The following is a 12,079-nucleotide window of genomic DNA, read 5'->3' as shown; positions in this document are numbered from 1 at the left end:
TTTAATTAGTAGAAAATAGTAGTGGAGATTTATGCAATTTTCAATTTCAAATGGTAATATTTTTACTCGAGGCTACATATTAAAAAACTAATATAAAATTATTTTTAAAGCATTATTAGCTAGATTAAAATTTTTGAATTGAGATGTGGCTTAACAAGCATGCATTAAACAAAACTCTAAAAATACTACATATATTGTCCCCTCCCTCCACTCATCCATCTTAGCGATGAAGACAAGAATCTTGTCAAATCACTGGCATGCATTCAATCGGAAGCCATAAAGAGATCTTCACTTTGAATTCTGTGGCTGCTCAGAGAGGATTAAACAGTTGGCACGTGGATATTCTCTTACCAATCTTCTGCCATTAACAAATTCTATCAGTGGTGTAAAGCTTAGGTTCTACATTTTCATTGATATAATATAACTCAATTCCTTGGAATTAATATGTTCTTGTCTAAAGATCTCAATTTTTAATTTATATGGTGCGCATCCGGGAAGAAATCATCAGAGAGAAATAATTGTTATTATTCATGCTGCTGTTTATAAAAAAATAGAGCATTTTAGCAATATGGTGGGTGCGAGCACAAGTTAACTCTTCAGAGGCTTGTTTGTACCATTATCGAAACAAAATGATGAGCATCGTCCTCCTTCGAATACGTTCCCTTTCAAATATGATAGGGATTTATCCAAATCTTAGGAAGATAAATAACTCACATAGATGTACTGTATTTATCACAAGAGACAATTGATGAGTTGATATATAGGATTAATAAAAGTAAAATTGAGAAATAAATTATCACCTAGTTTTATTTATAATAATCAGAAATCTAACTAGTCTAGTTGTCTTCATACGTTATAGGTAAAGAGTTGATTATACTAAAAAAAAAAATGAAAATCACCTTAAATTATATCTAAAGTAAGTTGTTTTGCATTTATTTTTAATAATAGAAGGTTACTATTGTGTTTATTTACTAAAAATTTGCCTAAACTAATATATGTTTGTTCGCATTTTAAAGGTGAAAAAATTAGTACAATTCAAGATCTACGCCCCATAACAAGGCTTAATTATTACTTTTAAGGTACGAGCGTTATTGATTTCAATCTTATTTCACTTTAAAAAATAAATCATTGATGACTTCAAATCCGCATGACATAAACCCCAACACTTCAAATATGTATTATAATATAAACATTTTCAAACTTATAAAAAGGAGTGGCATGTGTAACTCAGACATGTCCACTAAACCTATAAAAAAGACAAAATATGAGTGAAGTGTGGCTAGAATTTTCAAGTCTGTTGAAGGTTGCTGTTGTGTTAAGTTGTGTGTTGTTTCAATGGTTGGTCATTTAATTAGAGGAACTGGTTGTTTCGGTGTGAAGATGTTGTCTAGTGAGATAGATTCAATCTAGTGTTGGTCATAATCCGGTGATTTTGACTTCTATAAGTAGGTTATGAGTGGTGGTTTTTTTTTAATGTTCATAAAATATATGAGAGTTGGTTGTTAGAATCATTAAGAGGGGAGTAATTCAAAATGAAGATATGTTAGCGACTAGGGATTGCTAATGATGATCGACATTAGAGAAAAAATGGAAAATATAAGTTATGTCAAGGCTATGAATGGAGAAAGAGGTTGTTGTGTGGATATCGTTGTTGGGTAAGATATGTTGGTTGTGTTTTAGGTGGAGGAAAGAGTTTGTGGTGGCTAGTGTTATGGTAATCGTTTATTGTCGGATTATGGTTAAGAAATGAAGGGGATGACTAGCAGTTAGAAACTTTTTTTCTTCGTTAGGCACATGAAGGAGAAGCTTTTTTTATTTATATATATGAATGATTTTTTTTCTTTTTCTTTTTTGCCAAGAGTTTTTTTTATTTCTTTTTCTGGTATGATTCCTGTATATTTTCCCATGTTTTCTTTCCCTCTGCTCTAGGTCCTTATTTATAGTGTTGAGGATCCTATCAATTTGAAAAATAAAATCAAAATATTTGAAGATTGTTGTATTCTTTTCTTCTTAAATGATCACTTCAAAATTTAAAAATCATAATACAAGATTAATTTATTTTCCTTTTTTGAACTATATAGGATCTCTTGCTTTCCTTTATGACATCAATGAGATCTATAATTGATGATTCTTTAAAAATCTTTATTAGAACTAAAATATTTTAAATTTTATTTGAATCTCTACTTTTATGAAATATAATCTCTCTTTTTTATTTGTTTTATTTTTGAATCATATTATTTGATTATCAATTATCTTATTTGATCTTTCAAAACTTTAATGTTTATTTTGGTCCTTTTTTTCTTACTTGCTTGTCATTTCACTTCCTAGCTAAATTTTTTAATAAATATAAAACTTGTAGCAAAAAGTAAAATAAAAGAAAGTGTCAAAAATCAATAAATGACCATAAATTGATTGAATTGGAAATTTTTATTTTTAAAAAATAGAGGGTAAAAAATTATTTGTAACAATATCTACATCACATGTAGTCGGCTTAATAAAAAAAATGCAGCAGAAAAAAAGAATTTCTTATGGCATGATGTTCCATCTATTACATTAGTTCACGAGCATTTCCATTTGTTGAATAAAAATAAAGGGTAATCATGCTGGTCCAGTTTCAAACTATGGTACTAACTAATATTTGTTTTATTTTTTTTCATTTGATTTAAAAAAATATTTTCCTCAATTAACAATCAAATTATTTTGTGCCATACAAATAGTTATAATTTTAATAAAAATAATTGATAAACAAGTCCACTGAAAAATAGAAACAATTAATTGGTTTTTCTAAAATGTATGCTATGTATTAAGGATTTTTATTATTTATAAATTCATCTAGGATAAATAAACCATCACTAGGGGTTGTCCTAGGATATTGATGGGTAAATAATAAAATTGCATAATACACAACTTTATATAGTATTAAAAATGTTTCAAGATATTTTTTTCTTGTAATCTTGTTATGTATGAATTATTTTATTATTCATAAATTCACCTACGATAAATGAACAGTCACTAGACGTTGATATTGATGAGTACGTAATAAGATTACTTAACACATGACTTTATTGTATTTAGATTTTTTTTCAGGATATTATTTCTCATAATTTTTTTGTGTATTAATTATTTTATTATTTGTAAATCTGTCTAGGATGAATGAAACATCGCTAGGAAATGTCCTAGGATATTGATAACTAGGCAATAAAATTTCTTAATACATAACTTTATTATATTCAAAGTATTTTCAAGATATCATATTTTCCATCACAATTTTGTTTCATATTAATTGTTTTTATTATTCATTAATCAACCCAAAATTAATGAACTGTCATTGGTTATTGTCTTGGGATGTTGCCTAATGGGCAATAAAAACAATGAATACGCAACTCTTTATTTTACAAAAAAAAAATAAGATGTTTTTTTTTTATGAATCTGAAATCTGTAGGTTCAAAGGTACCATTGGCAATACTCTTTTAAACTACAATTATTGTTATTTGAATTTTCTATGTTTATGTTGATGTGTGATTTTTTTTTTTGAGATATCATTCCTTAATATGGCGAGCAAATTTAAGCTTGATACACACAATCCCACGTAAACCCATTGAAATTGAGTGGTGGCCTTCAAGCCCATTTCAATCAACATAATCTTAATTAGGTCTATGCTTAGCAATCAATCACTTCCTTTTAGGTCCAATACTTGTATTTTAAAAGTGACGGTTGAGCCATGTTATCCAGTTTAAGTTTCAAATTATTTTTTTAGATCATTGTCGTATTTTACCTACGATGCATCAGGTGATTGATATCTTTTCTATTGCATATGATACCCTAAAAAAATTGAATTGGAAATGACAACATTATCATTTGATAAGTAATTATAGGTGACTATGGTTGAAGGACAATAAGGAAGTTTTACACAATTTAATATATATGAAAAAATAGTGATAATAATATAATATAATATAATTAATTAGGTTTCCTATTATGCACTTTTTATTAGTTAAGGTATTATAAGTAATAGTGGGTATATTAGTAAATACATAATAATTTAGAGAATAAAAAGAAAATAAAACCTTAGAGTAACTTAAATTTTATTTTGTCAAACAATCAAAGTCTACAGATATATATATAAAGGAGAAAATTTAATTTAGGGACAAAATCTTTATTTATCCATACCTATTAATTGAATTTTTTTCATGCATATTAGAGTTATGGAGAAAGATTTAGGAATTAAGGTTTTTTATTATATTTGATTTTTTTTAATCACTTTTAAAAAGTGAATGTTATACTAACAGGGTCTTAAATTGATAAAAAGTCAATGGAAATGACTTTATATTTTTTGGTAGATTAATTTGAAGTAATAGTGAAATTAAGGAATTGAAAAAAAAATGATAAGTTGGTAACTTTAGACTACCAGAATTGATCTTTCAATAAGCGTAATGGTTGAAACTTGGTACCTAGATATAGTATGTCATGAATTATTAGATTTGATAGGTTATTTTTTCAAAGAGAAGTTGTGTATTAGTAGTTATGATCATTGAAAATAAGCCACTTTAATATGTAATTTCTAGAATTATAAGAACATAAATTTTTGAAACTCACTCTTAGTTAATTAGAGAGTACTGTGATTCACCTCAAATGTTTTATGGGTCCAAAGTATCTTGTTTCTATTTAATATGTTATCAAAGACTTTCAGTGTGTTTAAATTTTTTTTAAGAATTTATTGAGATTTAATAGTAAATAATTAAAATTTGTTTTGGAGAGTAAACAACTTTTATAATTTGGTTTTAAACGTTTCAATATACTAAAATTAATTGATGTTTATGTATAATTTGAATATGTTGAATGTTTTTCATATAGAACTTTATTTCTATATGAATTAATTTATTTATATAATAAACTATTTTTCTAAAAATAGATGCAGTTAATAATTTTCAACAGCTTCACTTTAATTATTTTTAGAATACTACTTTACTTAAAATAAAAATGTTTCTTATCCTTTTCTAATCATATTTTATAAAGTTAATATTTTTGAACCATAATTGCCATATGTTTTTTATAATTATTTTTGGTATTTAGTTATTGAAAAAATAGATATGTTATAAGTAAAACAAGGGGCTATAGTAACAAGATTCTAGTTGAGTGATTGTTTTAGAGAATTTTAGGGTAATTTAAGTTAGTGATATATTTAAACTTTGATTAAACTATAAATTAGAAATAATCTCATGTATTGCATTGGATACTAGTGAATATATAATTTATGATAATTGTTGTTTTTAGAAATGCTAGGTTGTCTCTAACGTTAATCTTGGATTTGCATATCACATAAGTAACTATTCATCTTATTGGTTAGTTATTTTGAGTTAGAAAATATATATTTACATACTAAATGACCTTTTCTTACTAAAATATTTATTGTTTTATAAATTAGATGGATGGGACATGATGAATAATTTTTAAATAATGTTAAGTGTTTTGAGAAAGTATGTTTATGATTTCAAAAGTACTTTAAAATTATTATTTTTTTCTAAACCCATTCATGGATTGAATATGAATTTGAATTTGATTGAATACACTTTAGACTCAGCTTTTAAGGGCTATACATTAACATTTATAGACATGGTTATTTAGAATTTGAAGCTTAGTCATATAGCAAAATATGACCAATTATTATTGTGGTTTTAGTAATTGTACTCTTTATACTCAGCCTTTAGGGGTTATACATTAGCACTTATAGACATGTTTATTTAGAATTTGATACCTGGTCATAGGGTTAAATATGATCTATTATTATTATGGTTAGAGTAATTACACGCTTTGAACCTGATTTTTTAAGGCTATACATTGGCACTTGTAGTTGTAAACATGTTTTATTTAGAATTTGATGCCTAGTCATTAGACAAAATATGATCCATCGTTACTGTGGTTAGAGTAATCATAGTTCTTTGACTTTGAATATGAGTATACAATCCTTGTTTGTGTTCAAAATGATAGGTTTGAAATATTTAAGTTTATGTATGATTTATAAATGTGCTTTAGATCTTTTTGAGTCTTTGAAAGTATTGAAGTTTTGGTATAATAAATGAATTGATTGTAAGCAATATGTGTCAATAAGTTTTTGCATGCTTGATCCAAATAGAGAGATGAATTGTTATTTATTGAGTATATGACACAATGTGAAGTGGTTATTTTGGAAACTTATAGTTGATTTATAGACTTTAATGTTTTAATAACTAGATCGATTTATGATATTAGACTTGTAGTACATTTGATTTTATTTGACTTTGAACTTAAATTATTTGATGTGAGATGATTTAATTAATTTATGATTCAAGATAAATGTATTTTTTTAACGGGGTATTATTTTAAGTATAATTTCTTAATTGGAGTTTAGATACTTTGCATGCCTATAAGGCATGCAGCGTTGTCATACGAAAAGATTATTTTTTTTATTTAGGGTATAACATTACATAATTAGCCTCTTATCTAGAATCTTTAAAAACCTAGAAACCTCTTGAATCTATTAGGTGGCAACTTTTTCCTAATTTTATCTCCTTTTGTTTTAATAGTTTACCAAAATGTTTATTGGGAAATATTGTCTAAACCATACTTGCAAATCATTCAACGATGACTAATGACCTTGAATAGGAATTAAAAAAGTAGAAAATCTTTCCTTGCCTTTCTCATCCATCAAACATAAAAGGGATTATGGTCAAAGGGATGCTAAAATGACAGAAACATGGTTGTCTTTCAAATAAAGGACATACAAACAAAGTTGATTTCCTCACGAGAATAATCCGCTAAGCTTTACATTTATGGATTTTTGTATCTCTTCTCCTTTACAATGTGATTATAAAACATTACTAAATTAGGAATGACAACAAAGGTTTGTTTCATAAAGGCCTACATATATCTATACTAATGGATGCGAGTATAGAGGAGGACGAGCTAGCTGATGTTGGTTAATGGTCATATGTAATCGCAAGAATTAAAATAAAAATCTAGAACTAAAATAAATTAAATTGTCCCTCCTGGCATGTATGTGGAGAGTTTCAAATAAAACAAGAAACTTATTTTCTCTCCCTCCTGGCTTCCACTATCGAGGACACAACCTTTTTGGTTTAGAGTAACTGCAATTTCGGACCACATTTTAAAGAGGATGGTGTTCACTTTTTCAATCTTTCAGGAGAGATTCAAAATCACAGAAGTGATCCCACTAGCTTTGCAACTCCAAAGCACAGCCTTTTCTCCTGTTTTTTTTTTTTTTTTGCTTTGAACCTTTAAATGCTTGGTGGAAAAGCTAAAACCTTCTTGAATTAGAAAGAAGAAAAAGAAATACAAGCATATGTAAGACCTATGAAGACCTTCAAGGCCTAATCTATATCCTTTTTGAACCCTTTATTCAAGGGCTAAAAATCATAGGATCGAACCCTCCATTGATAATTTTGGTGAAATTAATTTCGTGTTTTGTCTGATTACTCTTACTTCTTCTTCTTTTATGACAAATGACCTTTATGTAAAGTTTTTTTATGGTTAAGAAGAAGAACTAGCTAGTTAATAAAATTAATATTCTCAATCATCGTTAATGTAGCGTTGTCATCATGAGGTTGTCTCCATCAGCGGCGCACTCTCAACAATGCTTTCTCTTGAACTTTACACTCAAAATATGTAAAAATTATTAGGGGTTGAAGAAGAAGTGAAGCTCATGTAGATAGTTTTTCACCTTTTATATATATTGCTCTTCTATTTACCTAAAAAATAAGACTTATTGATAATTACATAACAAGTTTTATTACTCAAAAAATTGTTATGATAATTTTAATATTTTATTTTATTTTATTAATTGATTGTGGGATTTTGTTAAATGGATTTATAGTAATTGAAATGTTGGAAGAATTAGGGGTGAGAGGCCATAGAAGGAATTGGTTAAGAGCTCATTTGTTTTTGCATTTTAAAAGTGTTTTTGAAAAAATTTTATTTTTTTAGGTGTTTCCAGATCATTTTGATATGTTAATGTCAAAAATAATTTTTAAAAAATAAAAAAATAATTTCAATATTGCATTTCCAAGCAAAAAATAATTTGAAAAATAACCACTACTATAATACACTTTTAAAAAAACATTAGGTATTCCTTAAAAAAAAACACTAAGCAAATCCAATGTCAACTTCCATACCCATATGCCAACTCTTCATACTCTTTGCAAACTCCATAAAGATCCAAATATCAATATGAGATGTCAAACTTGAAATGATCCTTTGAGTTCAAAATTTCAATTCTTTTATAACCTATACAGACTTTTTTTATTATTATTTTAGAGACAATTTACTAGCACATAATGGATGCAGAGGCTCAGCTAGTTTCAATTTGAGTTTTAGATATAAAAAATTAGGTTGGATTTAAGGTTAGTTTCTGGGTTGTTTTATTCATACAATTTTCTTGTAAGATTAGATATATAATATAATATGATAAAATAGGATTTGATTTCTTTTAAATTTCTTAATCTAAAGGGGGGGGATCTATTCTTACTATAACCTTGTCATTTTTGTAAAAAATTAAAAAATAATTTAAGTTGGATGGAAACCACTATCAAGTGAAAAGTATTATGAATTGAAAATAAAGATTTACATGAAAAGATATACATGTGGAATGTGATTTGTGAAAAAAAATCAAAGGATAAGGCATTACTATGCTCAAACTATAGGTGGAAAGATATGTTATACCATAAATTTTATGAGATATAAATAAGGTTTAAAGATAATTATCTGATAATTAGATAATCAAGAGAAATTTATAAAATAAAATTATATAAAAAAAAAAAAGCGTGTACATAAGCAGAACGTGAGCAGTTATAATAAACCATATAAATTAAAAGGCAATAATAACTCCTGTCACTATGAGATCTTGGAAATAACTCTGAAAGATGAAAGTTATTCGCAATTGCCATACAGGAAATGAAAGGTTACTGGTAATTGATATCACTTGACTTCATAAGGTAGATGACATGGAAAATAAAAGGACACATACAACTTAACAAAAAACTCAAATCACTACATTGCAGTTTTATCAAATTCCTAGGACCTTTCAAACCTAAAACCAGTAAGCGATAGCTTATAGGCGATAACTCTGTAAGTGATAATCAAGTAGGCTTACAATCTCAATTCCATAAACCAAAAATATCAAAAAGATGTTTCATTATCTAGGAGTTCCAATTCGTGGATGTAATCAGAGTCTATGAATGTAAATATTCATTTTATAAGTCATTGAATTTACTTTACATTCGAATTGTTCTAATTCTTTGATTACTTCTTTAGTTGAGCTATTGTTTGTATAAAGTAGATTTAATTATATTGATACTCATGTAACTTTACAATACAAATTTAGAATTGTGTGAGTAGATCTAGCACTAAATCTAGAGTTAGAACTAGTTAACTTGAAACTTCCATTTTAAGTTGCAAAGTTCTATCACTTAAGACTAACACAAAAGAATCTAGATCAAATAGGATAATTTATTTTTTCTTTTTTATTTGTGTTTATTTGTTAAAAATGTAAAAATTGACTTTGGAGGATGTTAAATTCTCATAAATTTCTTAATCACGACAAAGATAGCTTGTTTTTTACTAGAATATTGGAATAAAGAATATATATAGTCTCGCCGGTTTGAGCATACTAAAACCTAAAGAAAACAGAAAGAAGACTGTGAGGTTCTCCTTCTAACAAGAAACAACAGCATCACCATAATATTTTGTGTTCTCTGGTGCGTGGTTGGCAAAAAGTAAATTCAGTAAAGGAGCATGTTAAGACTCATTAAAGCACGATCAGGCTTTTCAACTAATCTAGATTCTCCCAACCCTTCTGACTATAAAATACAGAAAACCTAAAGCATAAGAACCTTTACAGAAAAGAAAAGAAAGTGAGGGCATAAGAACCCATGAGCCAATTAAATCAAAGACGTTCTATCTATATGAACCCGCTTTAATCTCCTGCAACATAATATTTTTAAGTAGCAAATTTGGTACGTTCCAATAGTGAAGTACTATGTCAAGGAAATATATAGGATTCCTGGTCGCTTAGCTTTTAATTAATCCAACTTGGTACGGGTTGGAATCCCGCAGCTAGCGTCAGGTTTAGAAAATGTTTTCCTTCTCAATTCTCAACCACATCCAAGAGTTGCTTCTCTTTTAAAACACTCAACTTGATGATATCAAGAATCCTATCCCATAAGCAATAGAAAGTTACACGATATAGAATTAGATTTCAGTTTTTTTAAAGAAAGTAATGCTGTTTTAATGGAGTTTGTATAAAAATGATGGCTAGGACTGTTTCCTGCAATTCTCAGCACTTGATTCGTGCATACTCATGCATGTCAACTGGCTTTACTTCGATCGTTAATCTGTGTGACGGTGACCGTTTCTTTAATGTAGCAAACCACACAAAGGTATATATATTCTGAGCATGGGTGCTTCGAAACCCTAGCTAATCATGGTTAAGCACTCGGGGACCATGCGTCTATGGAATTGAGCATGGCTCTAAGAGGATATCAAATTTCGATGATTTGACGTTCTTCATGAATATTAGTCATCGATTACTCGTGAAAAGCTAGCCTCTGGATCCTCTGAAACAACGATCGATGGAGGTCGATATTTGAGATCATCCAAAGGACAGACATGCGAATAAATGACTAATATTCATGAAGAACCAATCACGAAAATTGAAGATCACCTCCAGGACCCCATGGACGATACCTCCACTCTATCTAAAATGACAAAAAAAATAAAGTTAATAAGTACGGATATTGTCTCTCAAGTGCCACCATGCATCTTCGTTATGCTAAGGTTATTGAATGGTAAAATAATACTTTTTTAATTTTTAAAAGATAAATCAAAGCAACATCAAATTTTTAGAAAAAAATTTAAATATTAAACTAGGTTTTGATTGAGTCATGAGTTAACTAATCATGTTGATTTTTTTTAAACTCCATCTAGATTAACAGTCAAGTTGACTGAATTCCATGTTAACCTATTAAATTAGGTCAAGTTTTACAACCATAAATGAATTAATGATGCTCGTTCAACTTTTGGTTATCAAAACAGAGGATGGAAGTGCTTTTAGCATCAAATTCACTAGCCTAAAGCAAGCATATATATATCACAAATAATAATTAGGAAATTTGTGGATAAGTTCAGGAGATTTAGATGATTATTGAGAAGAATATCGTAATCCTTTAAGGATGTGAAGAGCTTACCTCAGCAACCAGAACCAAAAGCAGGGGATCGAGAAACAGAAACAGGTAGGAAAATCGGAAAACATGAAGACTCAACTCTCAAAGGGATACCAAATTTTCAGACAAGCATCCATGCTTTACATGCACTATCATATCTAGCGAATAGACTTTATAGATTAGATTCTTTGTCATTGATAGTATAACAATACCATTAATCTTCATTTCCAACAAATCTATATTTGTTTATATTTATCTATATACTATATGGTATTGAAGCATTTAATTAAGGACATTAATTGTCAGACCGACCAGGTGAACCTTTGCACAGTTTGTGGTAAATTTATAGCAAGACCGCATTTGACATCAGTTTATTTAGGTTATACTTTTAAGAACAAAGAATATCTTAAATTACATGATAATTATTTGCCTCATTTTTATCTTATTGTTGTATTTTCATCTTGATTGCATATTAGCTTGGTGTTTAGGATCGAGGTTGGAATCATGTTTTCAAAAAAAATTATTTTTTTATTTAAAATTATTTTTTTATCATTTTGATGTGTTGGTATCAAAAATAATTTTTTTAAAATAAAATAAATATTATTTTAATATATTTTTAAATAAAAAATACTTTTAAAAACAATCGATAATACCTTCTATAAATTATAAATGTGCAGTTAAGGCCTTCATGTGTTCTTTTGTTTTTTAAAATAATATTACTTGATAATTATTTGCTTTATTTTTTCTTACTATTATTTTTTCATCTTAGTGATTGGGAATAAAGTTGAAATCGTATTTCTAAAAAATTAATTTTTTATTTAAAATTAATATTTTATATTTTTTTTATTTTAATGTGCTAATATAAA

Source organism: Populus nigra, chromosome 11 (assembly GCF_951802175.1).
Source record: "Populus nigra chromosome 11, ddPopNigr1.1, whole genome shotgun sequence".
Lineage (NCBI taxonomy): Eukaryota > Viridiplantae > Streptophyta > Magnoliopsida > Malpighiales > Salicaceae > Populus > Populus nigra.
Note: the sequence above shows the minus strand (reverse complement) of the source record.